This window comes from Aethalodelphis obliquidens, unplaced genomic scaffold (assembly GCF_003676395.1).
Source record: "Aethalodelphis obliquidens isolate GAN/ISIS:26980383/991018 unplaced genomic scaffold, ASM367639v1 scaffold5, whole genome shotgun sequence".
NCBI classification, from domain to species: Eukaryota; Metazoa; Chordata; class Mammalia; order Artiodactyla; family Delphinidae; genus Aethalodelphis; species Aethalodelphis obliquidens.
This window is the reverse complement of record NW_020837949.1, coordinates 40,588,432-40,609,018: the sequence shown is the minus strand read 5'-3', so window position 1 is coordinate 40,609,018 and position 20,587 is coordinate 40,588,432.

The window sequence follows — 20,587 nt, the reverse complement described above, 5'->3', positions numbered from 1 at the left end:
GTGAGTCTGTGAGGACAGGGACTTTTCACTCTTGTTTACTACTTTAACCTGAGCATTCACCACAGTATTAGGCATACAAAGGGTGTTAATAAATATTTTTTTTGAAATGCATGAACCTCTAAGTATTTTGCATTGAAATCTCCAAAAGAAAAGTTCTAGCTAATTTGATAATCACTCTGCAAAAGACAGGCTCCCTGCCAGCAGAGATGTTAATCAAGTGGCTCTCTGAGCCTTCAGCCAGCTGTAGGTGGGGACTTTGTACCAACTATAGTGAATCTATGACTCGCTAGGTTGTAACCAGGATAGTGGGGTAAGTAGTACAAAACACATGGTGACCTATGAATTCTTTGGATAGGAACAGTAAAGACAGCATAAGCCACCCAATAGAGACATTCAGCCATATACATATGCACTCTCGTGCATATTTGTGAAATGTATTACACATAGTACATAGATGAAGGTATGGGATGCATGTCTCCTTTCATTTTACCACTTTGTATTCATTCAAAAAAAGAAATACTGAATAAAATAATAACTAGTGTCTCAAGATTACCCTGTCAATATTGCAATGTGTGGGGACAAGGCTTTGGGTAGCAGGCAGGACCTAGGTTTCAGCAATGGCACTGGATTGAACATATAGATCCTATCCCTTCAAAACTGAGCTTAATCTATGATTATCGTATTTTTCTGTAATCACAGCCATAGCTCAGAGGTAAGAAGGGTAAGCAATTGCCCTTGCACTAAAAATTTCAGATAATAACAACAACCCTGCTATTGAAGTAGCAAGCAATTATAGAGATTATCTTCTACAGCATTGTTTAAAAAGGGGAATATTGGAAAGAATCTAAATGTCCAACAGTTGAGAACTGGGTAAGCAAACAATGGCAAATTCATACAACACAATATTTTTCAGCTATAAAAATGATGCTGTGGAAAGGTAGGCAATAACTTGGAAAGACATTAAAACATATTATTAAGTGAAAACAGCAAGTTATAAAACATCTGCATTTGATTAGATTTTTGCGAGGAAATACCTACCTATTCACTTAACTAACCATCAATCACCAGTAGTGAAGGATATTGTCCTTCAGTGTATAAACTGGTTATCTCAGTATGGAAAGATTATGGGTCATTTTATGTTTTATTTTCCTTTTGCTTATCTTTATTTCTATGGTATTTTTTCTTTGCTGACTATTTGTTACTTCTTAAAATAAGAAAAATAAATGGAATGTATTATAATAAGAGAGAGTAAGAGTGAAACAGAGTGAGTGCCAGCGTGCTAGAGAGAGTGTGTCTCGGAGAGAAGAGTGCTTTAATTCAGAGATGGACTGGTGTCTCCAGGCTGCCACCTACCCTAACTCTGAACATGACACTGGCTTCACCCTGCCTCCTACACCAAAGCAATTCAAGCCATATTCCCAATGGGTGACTAGTCCTTTTGTTCATGAAGTGTCTCCCTATTTCTCGTACCTGCAACCCAAAATCAACTCATGCCTATGTCTGAGCTTCACTTGAACCCCTCTTCCTTCAATCCATGTAGTTATGATCTAAGAAGATTTTGTTCTAAGTCAGAAGTTGGACCATAAATGACGTACCAGGCTGCATCAATTTTATGATTGGTTAGGATTGCTTACAATACACATACATACACATATACATGTAACAAACTTCCAGTCTATAGTGGAGGTACAAGTTAATCGCCAGTTGTCATTTATTAATGCTCTTAACTTTTATTTTCTTGACACCTGGATCCATTTTCTCAATTACATTATCTGTCTTGACATATAGTATATAAACATGAATGTTAACTTTTGTATATTGAAACTTATATTTAAGTAAGATCGCAATGATTAAGATTTTCATATTTGGGGAAGGGATTTTTGTATTTATAGCATTATTCCTTAATGTTAAAAAGTATACATTCAAAATAACTTTAAATCTGGTCTTCCAATTCTTTTCACTTTTTTAACTGTTTCATTTGTTAGGACAATGAAAAACAAAATTTAACTTGCCTGGTTCAACAGAAGATTTTAATGAAGAGATGGTGCTATGGGCTGAATGTTTGTGTCACCCTAAAATTTTTATGTTGAAATCCTAAACCTCATGGTATTAGGAGGAGGAGGCCTTTAGAAACGATTAGATCATGAATGGGATTAGTGTTCTTACCACTAAGAGAGATTCCCTCATCCCTTCCACCGTATAAGGTGACAGCAAAAACAAAACAAAATAAAACAGCTATCTAGGAAGTGGACTCTCACCACAGAATCTGCTGGTGCTCTGATCTTCAACTTCCTAGCCTCCAGAACTGTGAGAAATAAATTTCTGTGATTTAAGTCACCCAGTTTATGATGTGTTGTTATAGCAGCCCAAATTGACTAACACAAATGGTTTACTAAGATGTGGGCAGAGTTGAAGAAACCAAAAACGATGTGGAGACAGCCGGGAACCAACAATGTGAGAAACTGTTATTAGTCTTACACCTAAAGGGGCAAGAGGAGGCAATAATGTTTCTGGAAGCCAGTGAGACCTGATGCCATGGAAGAGGGGCCGCTCTGTAGGAGCTGTGGTTGTGGACAGTACAGCCACCCTAGAAGCAAAGTGCAGAAGGAAAGGGGAGTGGAAAGAGCTACGCAATGTCTCTTTCCATCTTCCGACCTCCCGTTGCCGGTAGCCAGCGGGCAGCCATGCAGCACAAATGCCTGGGTGAAGCAGTCTACAGGGATCAGGACAGAGAATGGCAGAAGAGGAGGAAAAGCAGAGAATGAACGGCAAGGGGGGAAATGAAAATAGTGTATTCACTCAACAAATTTTTTTTTTACCAGATTGTTATATTCCAGACATTGGGCTAAGTGTACTTGACACGCTAAGTTTTGTTTGGGATTTGTAAGTAGATCTATTGGGCGCAGATCCAGAGGCAATTTCTTTTTGCTTGAATATTATTTCTATTTATAGCATTTCAATAGGGAGGGCTCTGTGTGGATTAGACTTCCAATTGCTCCCTTTTGCTTCTTCTTGCTGCTCTACGTAACAGCACACTTTGAAAAGCCCTGGGTATAGAATAGGCACAACTTCTTATAATTAAGCCAAAGAATAAAATACACAATTGAATTTTGGAATTTTTACATAAGGGAGTTTTCCAGGCTCTTTGCTGGCTTTAAAGAAAAAGCACAAATAAGGATGCAGAACACAGGAGACAGGAGGCAGGAAAAAAAGCAAATAAATTAATGAGCTATTCAAAGGGGAATTCACAGACTCTGCTTCCTGAAGCCTTAATGAGAAAGATGGAGGCATTTGGGTGAGGAGTTTATATTATTACTGGGAATGTGTTGTATGGAGAAAGGTAGTTGATTCTCAAAGGAGAAGCGTTCTGATAAAAATTCTAAATCAGAAATTAAAGAACGTGCTTCTTCATCCACAGCTACACAATCCAGTCTGTGGAATATTGCATGGACTTGCATTTCTCTCTTCTACCCTCTGGCAATTTTAGAGGCCATTCCTTTGCCTTTTAAGCACTACCCTCTCCCTTTCCTTCATAGACGCCAAACAAAAGAATTTAGATAGTACTAGTCTATCTTATATGATACAGTTGATTAGGTCCTTTGTTACTTTATATAAATTGGTATTTCTTAATTAATGTATGAAGCTTGGGAATTAGAATGTCCATCTTCTGATTCAGGTTCTGCCACTGTGTCAACGTGGGCAGGTCACTTAATTTCTCAGAGTCTCAGAGTCCTCTTCTGTGCAATGGGCATTTTGGGTGGGAACCAAGTGGAAAACAGAGGGTTTCCCTGGGCTTTGGGAAGTCATTGATTGCACGAATTGTATAGAAAATTGTATCTGTACATATCTGTGTGTTCACATTCCCACTTGTGAAGAGATAATCAGTGTGTTTCACTAGATTCTCCAAGAACTTTGTGGTCCCTAAAAACTATTATGCAAATTTAAACCAAAAAACATTAGATAAGTCTGATTTTAAGCTAAAAAATTCTACAGCTTCATAAACATCTTTGGTTTAGATTGTAATTTCAGAGCTGCCTCGAGTTCTTCCCTTGAGCTTCAATTGGTAGTGGCTTTGCCAATTCTAGGTTTAAGTTTCCACTTTTTTCCCCATTTTAATGATCTATAAACACATAAATCAGATTCTTAACAAGGACATAAGCCATCAAATATATTAGAAACATTCACATTTAAAAGATTATTTTTATGATGTGAATATATATGCCCTATTTTATCTGTTATAAGAAGCACCATTTTAATATTTGGTTTCCCATAATGTGCAAGGAACTACAGCTTGAGATATTGAATAGGATTTCAGAGTAAAAGAAGATCTTGCAACAGTATTGTCCAAAAGAACTTTCTGAGATGATGGAATTGTTCTATAAATTTGTACTGTCTAATATGGTGACCACTAGTCATAACTTTGAGCACTTGAAAGGTGGCTAGTGCAACTGAGGAATCAAAATTTTAATTTAATTTAATTTAAGTTTAGTTTAGTTTAGTCACACGTGGCAAGTGACTACCATATTAGACAACACAGTAGTAGAGAACGTCCCATGTAACCCATATCAGGAGTGGAAAATCTCATAACCCCTCCTAAAGCAGGGGTTCCCAGCAGCAACACTGTTGAGCGGGGCCAGATAATTCTTTGTGGAGCGTGGGGAGGAGTGCTGTCCTGTGCACTGCAGGGTGTTTGGCATCATCCCTGGCCTCTACCCACTAGATACCGTTAGTACCCAATCTCTAGTTGTGACAATGACTTCAGACATTGGCAAATGTCCCCTGGAGGGTATAGTCGCACCAGGTTGAGAACCACTGCCTTTGAGTTAGTTGTTCTTGAGGTTTTTCTTGAAAACATCCAGTGACCAGGCATCTCACCAGATAGACTAATTCCATCTTGAGTTCTTGAAATTATTAGGTGGTTATTCCATATGTATGGCTGCCCACAAATTATTTTCTCTCACTTGTTGGCAACTTTGTTGAGGAGGAAAGTGGAAATGAACAGTTGAAATGCTTATTAACAGGAAACACAACACATACTTGTTAAAGAGTGTGAGCTCTAGAACTAGAAAGACTGGGTTCAATTTCTGGCTCCGTCAGGAATTAACTGGGTGATCATTTGCAAGTTAATTCAGTTCTCTGTTTTTTAGTTTTCCCACTTGTTAAATAAGAATAATACTAGTAACCAGAGTAGTTTTAGGATTAAATAAAATCATGTTTATAATATGCTTGGTTATTATTACTACCAGTAATAACAATGATACCATTTTACTTTCCTGTTGTGCTAATAGTTGTTAAATATTTTATCACATGCGATCCTCCCAGTGATTTTGTTATTCCCACTTGATAAATAAAAAATATTGATGCTCACATAGTTTAACTAATGTGCCCAAGGTCATGCCTGGTAAGAAAGCTGGGATTTAAATCCAGTTCATCCACTCATATGTGGAATATAAAAAATGTTAAAACAAACGAACAAAAACAAAATAAATGAACAAACCAAACGAAACAAAAACAAACACACAGATACAGAGAACAGAGTAGTGGTTACCAAAGGGGGAGGGGTCGGCGGGGGAGTGTGAAATGGGTAAAGTGGATCAACTATATGGTGACGGATGGAAAATAAATTTTGGGTGGTGAGCAGGTTATAGGATATATAAAAGTAGAAATAGAATGTTATACACATGAAAAATATATAATGTTATAAATTAACGTTACCTCAATAAAAAGAAAAAATAAATCCAGTTCATCCAGTACCAATTTTAGTGTTCTTTCTGCCACACAGAAAGAGCTCTGCCAGATCTCATATCTTTTGTCTGTGAGAGATCAGTCTATGTGCTCCAGGTATGGAGAGTTTTACATTGTAATCAGGGATTTATGTAACCCTTGGAAGAGCCAGGGTGCAAAGGTGAGAGAAGCCACCAGCCAAAGATCTCAGCCTGAAACACTAAAGCCAGAAGTTTTCAGGAGCCGGTGGGAAGCTGCTGTGAAGCTCCATCTGCCTAGGTGTCTAGATACAACCACCTCTGCAGGATAAAAGCCTCTGCCTCTCTCCTTCCTTCCAAATGTCTCTCACGGATGCTCTAACCTGGACCCTGCAGGGAATGGCATCCTGGGAACGGTAGTTCCTGCTTTGCTTCTGCAATGCAGAGGAGACCTAGATGGGGATGGTAGCGATGCTTAATTGACACCCCCAAATCCAGCACGCAGCCAAGGGATTCATTCAGCCAGTAGATTATAGGAGTCAGGATGCTCTGTGGGAAAGTTCCTGAGTCCAAATAACCCCTTTGGCATCACACTTATGAGTGGGCAAGTTACTTCACTTCAGGCCCTTTGCCTATCAGGATTATGGAAAATAACACTAACTAAATGATTCTCACAGAGTCTGGAACAGAGTGAATGCTCAGTATTGGTTCTTGGTCCTGCCAGCTATAAACAGACTAGTGTGTTCTGAGGGCTATTTGCCCTTAGTACTCTTAAATAGTTCAAGGCAAATAACTCTTTGGGCAGAGGTGACTGGTTGCCCCGATATCCACCTTTCCTTCGTCCATAGTGATAAAGGCCCTGTGACGGTCCAGAGGAAGCTCACATTTCCGGCCTCTTTTGAAGTCAAGGCTGGCCGCGCTTTCATGTATGGCCGTGGAGGTGGGGTGGGGGAGTGCTACATGCAAATTCCAGGTCTGGTCTGGAAAGGAACTGGATCTGCACCTCCTGCCTCTCTCTCTTTTTGCTACTTGGGATGAGGCCACATCAATGAGAGACAGGACAGTGTTTTAGACCGTGCGTGGGCTGGCAGCCTTGGACTGAAGGTAGCAGAGCACCAAGCAGAAGGAACGGGGCTCCTTGTCGCTCTGGGACTGCTGTGTCCAGCAAAACAGCTTGGGCTCAGACTACTAGGTGAGTGAGAAATAAACTTCTGTCTTGTTGCCACCACTGAGGTGTTTTTGCTGTAGCCTGTCTTCTAGCTGAACGCCATTGAATTCAGACGCTCCTACATAATTCCTCAATTATGATATTAAGGCAGCTTTCTATAGGGGTGTGAGCGCTCACTTGAGACAGATTCCAAGCCTGCATGGCCAATATCTCACTTAGCCAGCTAATTGTATTTGGAAAGATAGATCCTGAAAATTGTGGGTGAGCAAAAGAAGTGGAAACCCACTTCTTTTGAGTGTCAGGATCCCAGCTCTGAGGGAGCTTAGATGCCCTGCAGGGGAAGCTGCGGCCCCTTAAAGCAGCAATGTGCGCCGCCCGGGATGACAGGAGGCCTGATAAGAAATGCTTTAAATGCACAAGTCAGTGATATTTCCTGGCTCTCATGAATACTGCTGCTGTTAAAAAAAACCCAACAAACTGATGCCTGGGTGATCATCTGTGCTTAGCAGAGCAGCACGCATGCTTCCACCAATAATCATAATTTAAAGATTGCAAATGATAAAAGCATCACCCTGAAATATCTGTTGCCTTTACAGATACGAAGAACTGGAAGGTACCACCACAGTCGTTGGGATCTTGGCTGGCACGTTTATCGTGGCATTAACTACATCGTAACCTCATCAGTTGTATAGATGTCCTTTCTCTAGACTCTGAGCCCTCTGTGAATTATTTGCCTTTGTACCTTCTGCTCCTAGGATGGTCGATAAATATTTAAATGGTTAAATCTGTTCAACCTCTTCACTTTGTAGTGACTTGTTCAGAGTCAAAATTAATCATAGAAAAAAACCTGCTTGCTTTTTTTCTTCTAAGTAGAGAGTTCTATTTCTATTTTCCCCATGGCCTGGATGGTTGTATAGCAACCTTATCACTTGTATAGCACTCTTATTAGGAGTGCTATAACTCAGATCCACATGTACACACAAGCACAAAAACCACATACCCACATACACACCAACACACAGGTACAAACCCCAAACAGCTATAAACGCAGAGGCCCACATAAAACGTACACAAACGCACACTTGGGCTTCACACTTGAATTTCAGGTAAACAATGAGTACTTATGTTAGTATAAACAAGTCCTAAATATTGCATACACAAATACATGTGGGACATACTTATGCTAAAAGTATTCTTTGCTGTTTATCTGAAATTCAAATTTAGCTGTGGGACCTGGATTTTTATCTGCTAAATCTGGCAACTGTAACACAAACACACACATAGATACAACTTAAAAATACATACAGACACACATAAACAAGTACACACACAAACATGACACCTCAGAAATACATACAGACACACACAGGCAAGTACACACACAAACATGACACTGCCAAAATACATACAGACACACATAAGCAAGCACACACACACGTACACACCCAAGATTTAGTTGCTCCTAACACAGCCTGTCACTACCGAACTGGTCATTAGAACACCAGTTCTAGCTTTCCCTCGGAGAGCTGGGGAGGTGTCAAGGAGGCTTGGGAAGGAAGCAGGAGGCTTCCTGCAGGGAGGAGGTAAAGCGGGTCCTATTCTCCAGTGATAGAAGCAGCTGCCTTAGAAAGGGCACACCTCCCCCAAAGATACACACACACGCATCTCAGCGTCTGTAACAACTATCAACAATTTCTTCTATGTGATTTTGTGAAGAGATTCAAGCTCCGGAGAGGAGCTTTTTTTTTGCTAGAAATCTATGATGCTGAGTTTAGAAATATGCTTGACAATGAATGACTGGGTGGGTCTGCATGAAATTCGACCTCTGCTTAGGGTGTTACCATGTGCCCCTAACTTAGCCTATGGGTAATTTCTGGCTCTACTTTATTGCCCCCCCACCCATAACTGTTTTCCATTATACACCCACTAATGTATATCGAGTTCACCTCAGAAATGTCTTGGGTAGGCTTTTGGCCCTCCATTCCCATAGCACTGGCCATCCTTAGCCCCTTACCATCTCTCACCTGAGGACAACCTCAGTCCCTACCGCCTAACCCCCCAACCTACCAACAGATTCATCATGGGAGAAATGACCAGAATGAGGCAACAATGTGCAAATGATAATGCCCCTCCCTTCCTGAACTCCTTTGATGGGCACTCCATTTTCTCCATCATAAACCCAGATACCTTAGCATGGCCTCCAAGGCCCTTCTCTATCAGAAGCCATTCCGACTTCTGTTTCACTTTTCACTTCAGACATTCAGTCTGGTCCCCACCAAAATGAATTATTTTCCCCACAAACTCTCAGTCACTTTCATTACTCAGCCTTTCTCCCATTATTCCTAACCTCCTTTCCTGCCTAGTGAATCAATTACCCTTTGGACCAGTATATATATGCTCTCCAACCTCATCCCATGCTGCCTTCCACTCCTGTGGAATTAATCACTCCCTCTTCTGAGAACCCCCAGAATTTTGCATATATGTACTTCTTTCTCACTTATCATTATTATAGTTATTACGTAAGATCTACAAGCCGCTCTCCTCCATAAACTTGTGAGCCCTTCTGGGGCAGAGGTTAACTCACCCCAGTTCCAGCATCTTCAAGAAAGGTTCATGAGTTCCTGATGCTGAGTTCTGACTTTATTTTCTTCTTTTGATTCTGTGACTTATTCCAGTAGAAAAATAGGAGTCTCCCAACGGACGGCTGGGGAATCCTTTGAATGTATTCCAGAATCAGCTTTTTAGTTTTTTTGCAACTCTTAAGTTTTTTTTTTTTTTTCCTTAAACCTAACAGAAACACTTCATTTATTTACTGTAAATCATTCTCCCTTAATAACAAAAGTATCAAATGCTATGATTTCCCCTGAGTACAGTTTTCGCAAGAATGTGATATAGTTATCATTAGTATGTCCTAAGTAGTTTATAATTGCATTTTGATTTATTCTTTGATCCCAGAGCTATTTAGGAGAAATATTTTTTGTGTTCCCCCAAACTCAAAAGCTTGATGATTTTTGTCTGGTTTTTTTTTTTTTTTAAATTTCTAAATTTTCTGGCTCCATCACCAGCACCTAGCATACTCCTTGGCAAATGGTAATGCCCATTAAATATTGGATGGATGAATGAATGAACAAATGAACACATGAGAAAATGGGGCCTGTAGAATTTCTATTCTTGAATTTGTTGATGTATTTTTAGCCAATATTGGTAAACTTTTGTAAATGCTTTAGGGATAAAGAATCCATTCTTTTGGTAGGGTAAGAAGCTCTGTTTATTTATTAAACAACTTAAGTGTATATTTCAGAGCTTCTAAATCCTCATGTATTTTTGTCTATTCGATTTCTCAGTTTATGAGAAAAAATGTTTAAAGCAGTCCATTATGTTTTAGTACGTGTCAAAAGTACTGTAGAGATTATTATATTTCTGGGCAAGACTTAATGTGAAAATCTTTTAAAGGCAAAGGGATAGAGGTTTGATGGTCCAATCAAAGCAAGATGAGGCTAAGCATATAGTACCCAGTCTCTCTGCTAAGAAAGAAAAAGAACTGGTTTTCCCTACTCGCATGCAATCCCAAGGTCCCATGTTAGTCTAGTTCCCTTAAATAAAAGGGGGGCACAAGGAGTTTGCCTTGACCCAGGAATTGCCACTGATGGGGCTCTACCAGGTGACTAGTTCAAAGAGTTGTAATTCTGTCCCCTTTTATTATTTCTCCTGGGGTGGAATTAGAGGGCCTAAGGATGACATCGAATCATAATGCTATCAGATTTGAAATGCTAAGGGACCATCTTTGTTTGTTTTTCTTTTTCTCTAATAGGAACATTAAACAGCAAGCAAGCATCATTTCCAGACAGAGGTGAGTGCTCGGAGGAATTTTGCAAACATTACATGGTCTTTCTGGGAAAGAAAATGGAGCTTGGAAAAACTGCCACACTTTATTAATTCCATTTGTTTTCAAAGAGAAGGACGGTTTTTCACATGGCAATGCTAAAGAACCTCAGCCCATAAAAAGACTTTCCAAGAGAATGGACTTGAGGACATGGGGAGGGGGAAGGGTAAGCTGTGACAAAGCGAGAGAGAGGCATGGACATATATACACTACCAAACGTAAGGTAGATAGCTAGTGGGAAGCAGCTGCATAGCACAAGGAGATCAGCTCAGTGCTTTGTGACCGCCTGGAGGGGTGGGATAGGGAGGGTGGGAGGGAGGGAGATGAAAGAGGGAAGAGATATGGGAACATATGTATATGTATAACTGATTCACTTTGTTATAAAGCAGAAACTAACACACCATTGTAAAGCAATTATACTCCAATAAAGATGTAAAAAAAAAAAAAGAAAGAAAAAAAATAATAATAAAAAAAGAGTTTTCCTGTAGCACATCCCAATTGTGGCCTTTTGTTTTTCCTGTCTTTTTGTCTTTCTGTTTGTCTATTTCTGGGTTATGTTATTTGACATGGACAGGTGCACATCTGCTGTATTTCCGTTGTGAATTGTAGGCTTATCCATTAAAAATAGGTTCTTTGTTTTATTTAATCCTTTTGCCTTAGATTCTACAATGTCAGATAATATCATCACTCCTACTTTTTTGTGTGTTTGTGTTCACTTGGTAGATCTCTGCCTCCCTCTTTCATTTAAAACATTCTGGTTATTTGCTATTAGATGTACCTCTTAAAAAAAAATCTGGTAATAATGTGAGGACCCTTGTCTTGTAATAGGGAAAGTAATCTTTATTGTTTATCTCATTCTTGTCATCTCTAAGAATTTAATTTTTTTCTCTTTCTACAGTAATATATGCTTTTTCACTTTTAATGCTGTATATTTCTGTTCTTTGTTTCCTTAGTCTGCTCAGAACTAAATCTCTTTATTTATCAATTGTTCTGTTTCAAATTTATACATTTCTTAGGTTGATATTGATAAAAGCAAAGGTCATGTATTCTTAATCTTCTTGAAATGTCTTTGATCTAGCTTTGTCTATACCCGATTAAAATTTGAGATGCATTCTAGTTATTATAATCACTTTCTAAGTCATCCTTAACTGCACTTTTCATTTCTTGTTTCACTTCAGTGTTATTTAGCTGTGTTTTTTCAGTTTCCAAGTAGAATTTTAAAAAGCCATTTGCTATTAATTTGCAGTTTTATTGCACTGTCATGAAAAACTGGCTAGTATGTAGTCTCTTTTGGAATTATTGAGATTTGCTTTGTGGCCCTAGATATGAATTTTCATAAATATACTATGGATAGTAATAAGTGCAATTAATGACAGATAGAATGATAGATGGTTAGATAGATAGATAGTAGAGATCCAAGCTTATAAATTATATTAATTTTTCATATCCTTAGTAATTGTCTCTACTACTCTAGATTCTAGGACAGGCATGCTAAAATTTCCTATTAGGTATATTTTTTGCCAATTTCTCCTCCTAATATAGTTTTATTATTTTAATGCTACGTGAGTCAATGAATAGGTTCAATCATTATTCATGAGTATTATATCTTTATTGTAAATATATTTCAAAAATATGAAACAAACCCCTTTTGTCCCTTTTAGCAATTGTTTCTCTTTATTTCAACTTAATTTGTTATTATTATTGCCATCCCTACATTCTTTTTTGGCCCAGTGTGTCTTTACCTAAGTCATTATTTTTAACCTTTCTTAATTAATTTTAGTTAATTTTAGTTGAGTCTCTGGAAAATCCCATATAATTGAATATTTTATTTAGCTAAATCTGAATTTTTTTGTTTTTAAGATTTCTAGTTAATATGTTTATATTCATTTTAATAATTTGTATCACCTTGATTTTGTCATCTTATTTTGTACTTTTAGGCATTTTTCCTCATCTTTCACTTTTTTCTTTTCCTACTTTTTTTCACATTGGCCAAATTTCCCTAATATTTTTTTTTCTATTTCTTTAGAAACCAAAATTTGTAATTTTGGTCTACCAGTGATAGCCTTTAAACTGAAAAAGATATATTTCCCAATTAATATCAAGGATAAGATAATATGTCTTTTGGAGACCTGTATAAACTGTGGGAGATTAGCACCCTCATACTTTCTCCTGCCTTCCCCACTTCTTGACTTCCATCTTTCTTTGGTTTTGCCAATAGACAGTGGACTTTCCACCCAGATTAATGATAATAATAATTTTTTAAATGTTATGAACATTAAATGTAAAGAACTATTCTTTTTAAAAATAGAAGTATAGTTGATTTACAATACTGTGTGAGTTTTAGATATGCAACAAAGTGATTCAGTTATATATATATTTTTCAAATTATTTTCCATTATAGGTTGTTACAAGATATTGAATATTGTTTCCTGTGTTATACAGTAAATCCTTGTTGCTTATTTATTTTATGTCTAGTAGTTTGTATCTGTTAATACCCTAATCCTAATCTATCCCTCTCCCCTTTCCCCTTTGGTAAGTATGTTTGTTTTCTATGCCTGTGTATCTGTTTCTGTTTTGTATATTGTTTCATTTGTATTCTTTTTTAGATTCCATATAAGTGATATCATATAATATTTGTCTTTTTCTGGCTGACTTCCTTCACTAAGTATAATATTCTCTAGGTCCATCCATGTTTTAAAGAATTACTCTTGGTGCTTGCATTAAGTTTCACTCCAAGCTAATATTAATTATTTAGACTAATTCAAAATTTTACTTATTTTAGTGCTCATCACCATTAATTTCTTATCCAACCTCCAGACTCAAATTCTTGGCTTGGAGAATTTGTGAATCAGTACTTCTTCACATAATTTTTCTTAAGGAAAATATGTGGATTCTAAGCTTCTTAGTTCTTGCATGTATGAGACTCTCTTCTGATTCTCTTGCACATGTTAAATATCATTTCATTGGATGCAAAACCCTTAGGTCACAATATTTCCCTCTCAAATGCTCTGGTTATTCTTTGTTAACTTCTGGTATTTGAGATTTTTTAAAGAAGTCTGGTGCCCACTGAACTATTTTTTTTTTTTTTTTTTGCGGTACGCGGGCCTCTCACCGCTGCGGCCCCTCCTATTGCGGAGCACAGGCTCCGGACGCGCAGGCCCAGCGGCCATGGCACACGGGCCCAGCCGCTCCGCGGCACTTGGGATCCCCCCGGACCGGGGCGCGAACCCACGTCCCCTGCATCGGCAGGCGGACTCCCAACCACTGCGCCACCAGGGAAGCCCCCACTGAACTATTTTTATATTTGAACAACCACCTGTTTTTAATTGCTGCATGCCTGTAAGACATTTTCTGTGGTCATTTAAGTTTAAAAATTCTACCATATAAATGTGCATTTCTTTTGCCTGGTATTAAAAACCCTTTTGCTCTGAGCTTCTAGTCTTTTCGCACCAAGGAATTTTTCTTCATTTATTTGTTGTTGACTTACTTTTAATAACACAAATAGCAGATTAATTCATCTCATTGATAAAAGTTAAAGCGAGTCAAATAAAATGAAAACTGCCCTTAACATTTCCCCAACTTACTTCCCTTCCCCAAATTAAAAAGACGTATATAAGTTTCTCTATCTTTTTCTGTGAATTTACATCCATATAGAAATGTATGCTTTTTTCCCCACTATTATGTGTATGGAAAATTTCTATTCATACTGTTTCGCATTTTGCTTTTTTCACTCAACAACAGGTAGTGGAGGTCTCTCCACGCTGGCTTAGGTTAGGTTTCCTGGGAAACAGAAGCTGAGATGGAGATCTGTGTGTAGGAGGATAATTAGCTACTGCTCTTAAGAATAACACCTGTGGGATAGTAAAGGGAGCAGGAATGATGAGAAGAAGGTCAACTGCAACGCAGCCACAACAAAGCTCACAGCCATCTCGTAAGGGGCCGTGGAGTCCCAAACTGAGGTCAGGGGCCTTTATCCACACATGGACCAGAAATTGGATGTGAACTGCTCCCGAAGGGGCCATCAACTGGTACAAGTCAGCTCCCCTTTGGCCAAGGACAGCTCCTGGGGAGGGATTCAGCTTTGAGACATTAGCAGGGAACTCTCTGGGCGGATGAGGAAATAGTCCCTCCGTCCTGAAGGAGGACACAGACAAAGCATTACAGCACCCAGCACACACGCCAGTACTTACAGATCTAACATCAGTAAATTCGTGTGGGATAACTTTGGGAGTAAGTAGATCATCCAAAAAAGAATACTCTGTTCCAGTGGCTGCTCGTTGTGATAGGAAATCAGATGGTGAACACTCTGTCCATTTTGACTGAGATGTTACTGATACAATAAAAATGTTTAACATAAACATTTTTAAACACCAAAAGATAGAGAGAAAAGAACAATAACCCTTATTTACCAGCACTTGGATTCAACAATTTTCAATATGTTGCAGCATTTTCTTTATCTATTCAATTTTTGTTATTGTTGAAGACAAAAATAATCCCATCTAATATCCAGCACGGTGACTGTAATTAACAATACTGTGTTATATACTTGAAAGTTGTTAAGAAGAGTAGATCTTCAAAGCTATCATCACAAAAAATTGGTAACTATGTAAGGGGATGGAGATGTTAACTAACCTTATTGTGGCAATCATTTCATAATTTGTGGTATCAGATCATCACATTGTACACCTCAGGCTTACATATACTATATTCCAATAAAATCTCAATAAAGCTGGAAAAAATAAATAAAAATGATCCCAGACAGCATCATTTTACCCCTGAATATTAAGCATGCAAGTCTAAAATAAGATGGACCTATCTTTACACATAACCACCATGCCACAATTACATCTAATAAAATTGACAAAAATTCCTTAGTATCATGCAATATCCAATTTCCTAATCAAGATTCTCTGAATGTTTCTAAAAATGTCTTTTTGCCATTTGTTTGTTTGAATAAGGATGCCAACAGGTCCACGTACACCATTTGTTTGTCTTTTCTCCTAAGTCTCTCCTAGCCTAGGCAGCCCTTTCTCTCCTGGCTTGTTTTATGCCGGGAAGTTGTCTTCTAAAATGTCCTGCAGCCTTATGGTGTCAACTGACTTGTCCTTTCTCCTCACACCCATGTTTTCTATAAGTGGCTAACTTTTAAAAGATTCTATTAGATTCTCTTTCACTTCTCTTTGGCCAGACTCCATTAGAGGTGGGGCTGTGTACTTCCCATGGCATCACATCTGGAGGTGCAGAATGCCCGGATGAACTGCCTTAAGTGATGCTAAGGTGATCACTAGCACCGTTAGTCCTCACTTCAGCCCCTTCTTTACAAAGTTCCAGGCAACCTTTGCTCTCATGAAGCCATATTGTCTGAGTCAGGTCATGCATTTAAAACCCACTCACCAAGTTTCTCATATCCAAGTAATATTTTCTCTCATCATCTTGATCCTCCTTCAATGGAACAACATTCTCTTGGATCCTGTCAAGATGCTGAAAATACATTTTTCAAAAATGTATTTGTATGTGGCTATTTTCAGTTTGTCATGTATTTTCCTTAATTTCTTATATAAAGCTCCTTTCATTTGAACCACTGAAACTTGTCAAACATCTGGTGATTTTTCTTTACAGAGAGATACCGTTCTTGCTGAAGTATAGATAGTTGTGATTTCAGTCCCTGCAAAAAGAGACAGGCGTTTCAAAGGTGGTGGAAGAGAGGGCTACGGTCAGGAGGTGAATGAACCGCACTCTTGGTACTTCCACGTGATTATGGGCTGAAATCTTGTGCTGCCTGTGTGCCCCAGGGAGTCCCCTTGCACGGGGTGGGAGGGGCTCCTCTCTGCTGAGATTATGGGTGCAGGGGGCTCTGGGCTCCTTGCCCCCTTCCAGACTGTTTCTTATTTTTTATATCTTTGTCATTGAAATTAGGGAGGAAAGGGAGTTAAATATGGGGTCTTCCATAGACCTCATCAAATTTACCAGTTTAAACAAGATACCATTATTTATTTATATAAAGGCAAGTGGATCAGTGAACCATAACTTTTGCTTAAAAGCTATACAATGCTCCAGTTAGAATATGTGTCAAAAGAGTATAAATAACTCCTGTGTATTGTAAGTTTCATTGCTAACTTAGCTGTTGAAGCTTTTCTTTTAACAATTTGCTTCATCTTTCTCCCATGTATGGGTTTCCCAGCTCTTTGTCTTTTACAGCAAGATGAAGTTTTACTGTGCAATAGAGGTATTCATTATCTCTTTTACACATTTTATTTTATTTTTTTCCCTTTTTTTAACATCTTTATTGGAGTATAATTGCTTTACAATGGTGTGTTAGTTTCTGCTTTATAACAAAGTGAATCAGTTATACATATACATATGTTCCCATATCTCTTCCCTCTTGCATCTCCCTCCATCCCACCCCTCTATGTGGTCACAAAGCACCGAGCTGATCTCCCTGTGCTATGCGGCTGCTTCCCACTAGCTATCTATTTTACATTTCGTAGTGTATATATGTCAATGCCAATCTCTCACCTTGTCCCAGCTTACCTTTCCCCCTCCCCATATCCTCAAGTCCCTTCTCTAGTAGGTCTGTGTCTTTACTCCCATCTTGCCCCTAGGTTCTTCATGACCTTTTTTTTTTCCCCTTAGATTCCATATATATGTGTTAGCATACAATATTTGTTTTTCTCTTTCTGACTTACTTCACTCTGCTTGACAGACTCTAGGTCCATCCACCTCACTACAAATAACTCAATTTCATTTCTTTTTATAGCTGAGTAATATTCCATTGTATATATGTGCCACATCTTCTTTATCCGTTCATCTGTTGATGGACACTTAGGTTGCTTCCACATCCTGGCTATTGTAAACCATTACACATTTTAATTCCTCACTGAGCTCCAAAGTCATGTAACGGTTTTTCCTTTTTTTCTCTGTAAGAGTGGAGCACTACCTGAAGCTCATCTCTCTGGAGACTTTCTTGTCTTTTCCTCAGTTGCCTTTAAATAGCCTTTAATATGGTAATATACAATGTCTATCACCCACTGCTCCTAATTTGGGTTCTCACTTCATCTAAGTAATTGATATAATCTGTCAATAAGAAAGCCAGACCTATCTCTCTATCAATCTATTTATCTATCTATCAATTTATTTATCTAAGGTCCTGGTGCCATCCATCTATTTTATTATTTTGAAAATAGAACATAGATGTCACCAGTTAAGTAGGTTTCCTAACTCACATCCATCCATTACTGTGCCATGAGCTGAGAAATACTTTGCTCTGGGTCTTGCTTTCTAGGAGATTAACCCTAAACCATTTAATTTCAACCCAGTGACATCTTTAACTACTTTTTCAGAAAAGTCCCGCCATAATATTTCTGCATGATATAAATATGGTTGGTGGACTCAAATCAGGGAATCATGTGACCTACCCACTCTGTTCTCATACAAAGGTCAGGATTACACAAACCCCTAAGAGGTAGACATCTCCAAGGGAAACCTTTTTAAAAAATCTTCATAGAAAATGAGCATGAGAAGTAGAAATAAGTTGGATTTTGGAGTCCAATTTCTTCCTCAAATTTCAGCCTTGCTGAGTCTCAGTTTTCTATTCTATAGAGCAGGGAAAATGATATTGCTTGGGACAGGTCAGAGAAGAGCCTCAGATAAATATCTGCCCAAATCCCCATCCTTCTGTAGTTCTTAAATTTGTTTCCTATGCAAATAATTTACTTAAATCTGCCTTACCACTTTTCATTGTGAAATTAATTTTAAAAAAACCCTATCTTTGTGAGCACTTAACGTGTGTTAGGTTCTGCTTTAAGCACTTTACCTGCATTGCTTACATTTATCCTCCTGACAATCCTATGAACTTGGTGCCATTATTATCCCTGTGGAAATAAATGAAGACCAACCAAATGAAAACAAACAGTCTGTTCAGGGCTTGCTACAGGAAGGGAGCCGGCCACCATCCCTCGCGTCTGGCAGGGACTCCAGCGCAGTCAGGGGAGTGGGAAAGCTATCAAAAGGGGCAGCCTTCATGTCTGCTCGGATTAGAGGCTGTTGGCACAGAGATGCAGGAGGTGGGCTAACTAGAAGTGGGGCATCTTATGTGATTTGTTTGGGGAGCATATTTAGCTTTCCCTGGTTGGTTGTGAGTTGAAAGGAAGGGCAAAAATCTAGGGAAGCTGGCAGTCTCAGCTACATCCTGACAGTTCTGGATCAGTTACTGCACAGGTGATGGTTTGGCTTCCTGGGCTGGTTGCTATAGAGGTAGAGGGCCAGAGTTCTGCTGTCATACATGGTTTGACCATCATTGGTTTATTGTCCCTTATTCCTACATTACGGTTGAGGAAACTGAGGCACAGAGAACTTAAATGACTTGACCAAGGCATTGTAGCCAGTGAGGGTAGAGCTGGGATTTGGACCAGGTGCGTCTGCTGCAGAGCCAGAGCTCAGGTCACCAGGCTCCACCCCAGCTCTGCCTGTCACCTGGGGCCTCTCCGGCTCCTCCCCTTGCCAGCATGTGATCCAGAGCAAGTTGCTTCCCTCTCTTTGCCTTCCTTTCCTCATCCAACTAGAAAAAAAAAAAGCCATCTCCCTTGCAGGGTTTTTATGAGAATTCAAGGAGGTAACAGCTGTAAAGTACCTGGCACGTGATAGACACTGTGAATATGTGTCTTACTTCTGAGAGAACAAGAACGAACTTTGTAAAAATAGGTTGGTTTGCAAGGAAGATAGATAATTATTTACATCCCCCAATCTTTTTGTTTGTTTGTTTGTTTTTGAAAAGGACATTTGGAAAGTTTATTTGAAACATATTTCGGGCAGCTTTTCTCAGAAAAGAATAAGGTTTTTGGCTATACACACCCACTACTACTTTTAATAAAATGTCTAAAAACTTACCCATCATTTCTTCAAATCCTTTTCATTGAAACTGTCACAGCTTGAAGCCATTTCTGCTATTTTCCTTACTCATGCAGCTCCCATGGAAATCTGCTTTCTATTTACAAAGCCAAACCCGCCGACCATGAGCTGGTGTGATTAGGTAGAAATTACCGTAGCAGGATGCCTTCCCTAAACACAGCAGCGAATCTCTTTTATCCTCTCAATAACTAGCTTGTAGCCCTCAAGTTAAAGCATTTGGCCTTCATAGTTGGCTTATTTCAGGTCCAGTCAGAGACCAGTAATTTGCCTGGCCACATTCCTGGTTACTGGAGGGGCTGCCTGTGCTCCTTTGGGCAATGAATGGCCCAAACTGAACCTCTGAGAACTTTGGAGAATCCAAATGCAGGAACCTTGATATTTACAAGGAAATAAAGCTGAGCTCATAGGGACAGAAAGTGCAGGGGAATAAAGATTGGATGAGACTTAATGAGTTATTTAGAGCAGACAACTACTTGTGGCTCTGCACACTCTCTGTGTAACCTGAGTGGATCACAACTTTCTAGAAAACAGCACTCACCTTCCCAGGTTGCTATGAGGTTTAAATGGAATAACAGATACCAAGTGCTGTAATAAACTCCACCCACACTGAGAGTGGCATGCTATTTCTCCAACAACCATCTTACTGAATGGTACAAAGATTCCACAGGGTAATTCACCAGTGTAGACAACAGCCAGAGGCATAGATTTGGCTAAAGTTATTGTCAGAAGACTCTTTGATTTTCTAGAAAAGTGAGAATCCGGTAAAAAAAGAACTAAATCCCTACTTCCATAGTAGGAAGTCAATTTATGCTGGCTAATACTGAAAAATCACAAGTAGTGCTAAAAAAGTGTGTGTAGTTTATTGAAATACAGGTAAAAAACAAGAGCAACAGTTTATAAAGTTGCAAAAGGTGGTCTCCTGGAAAT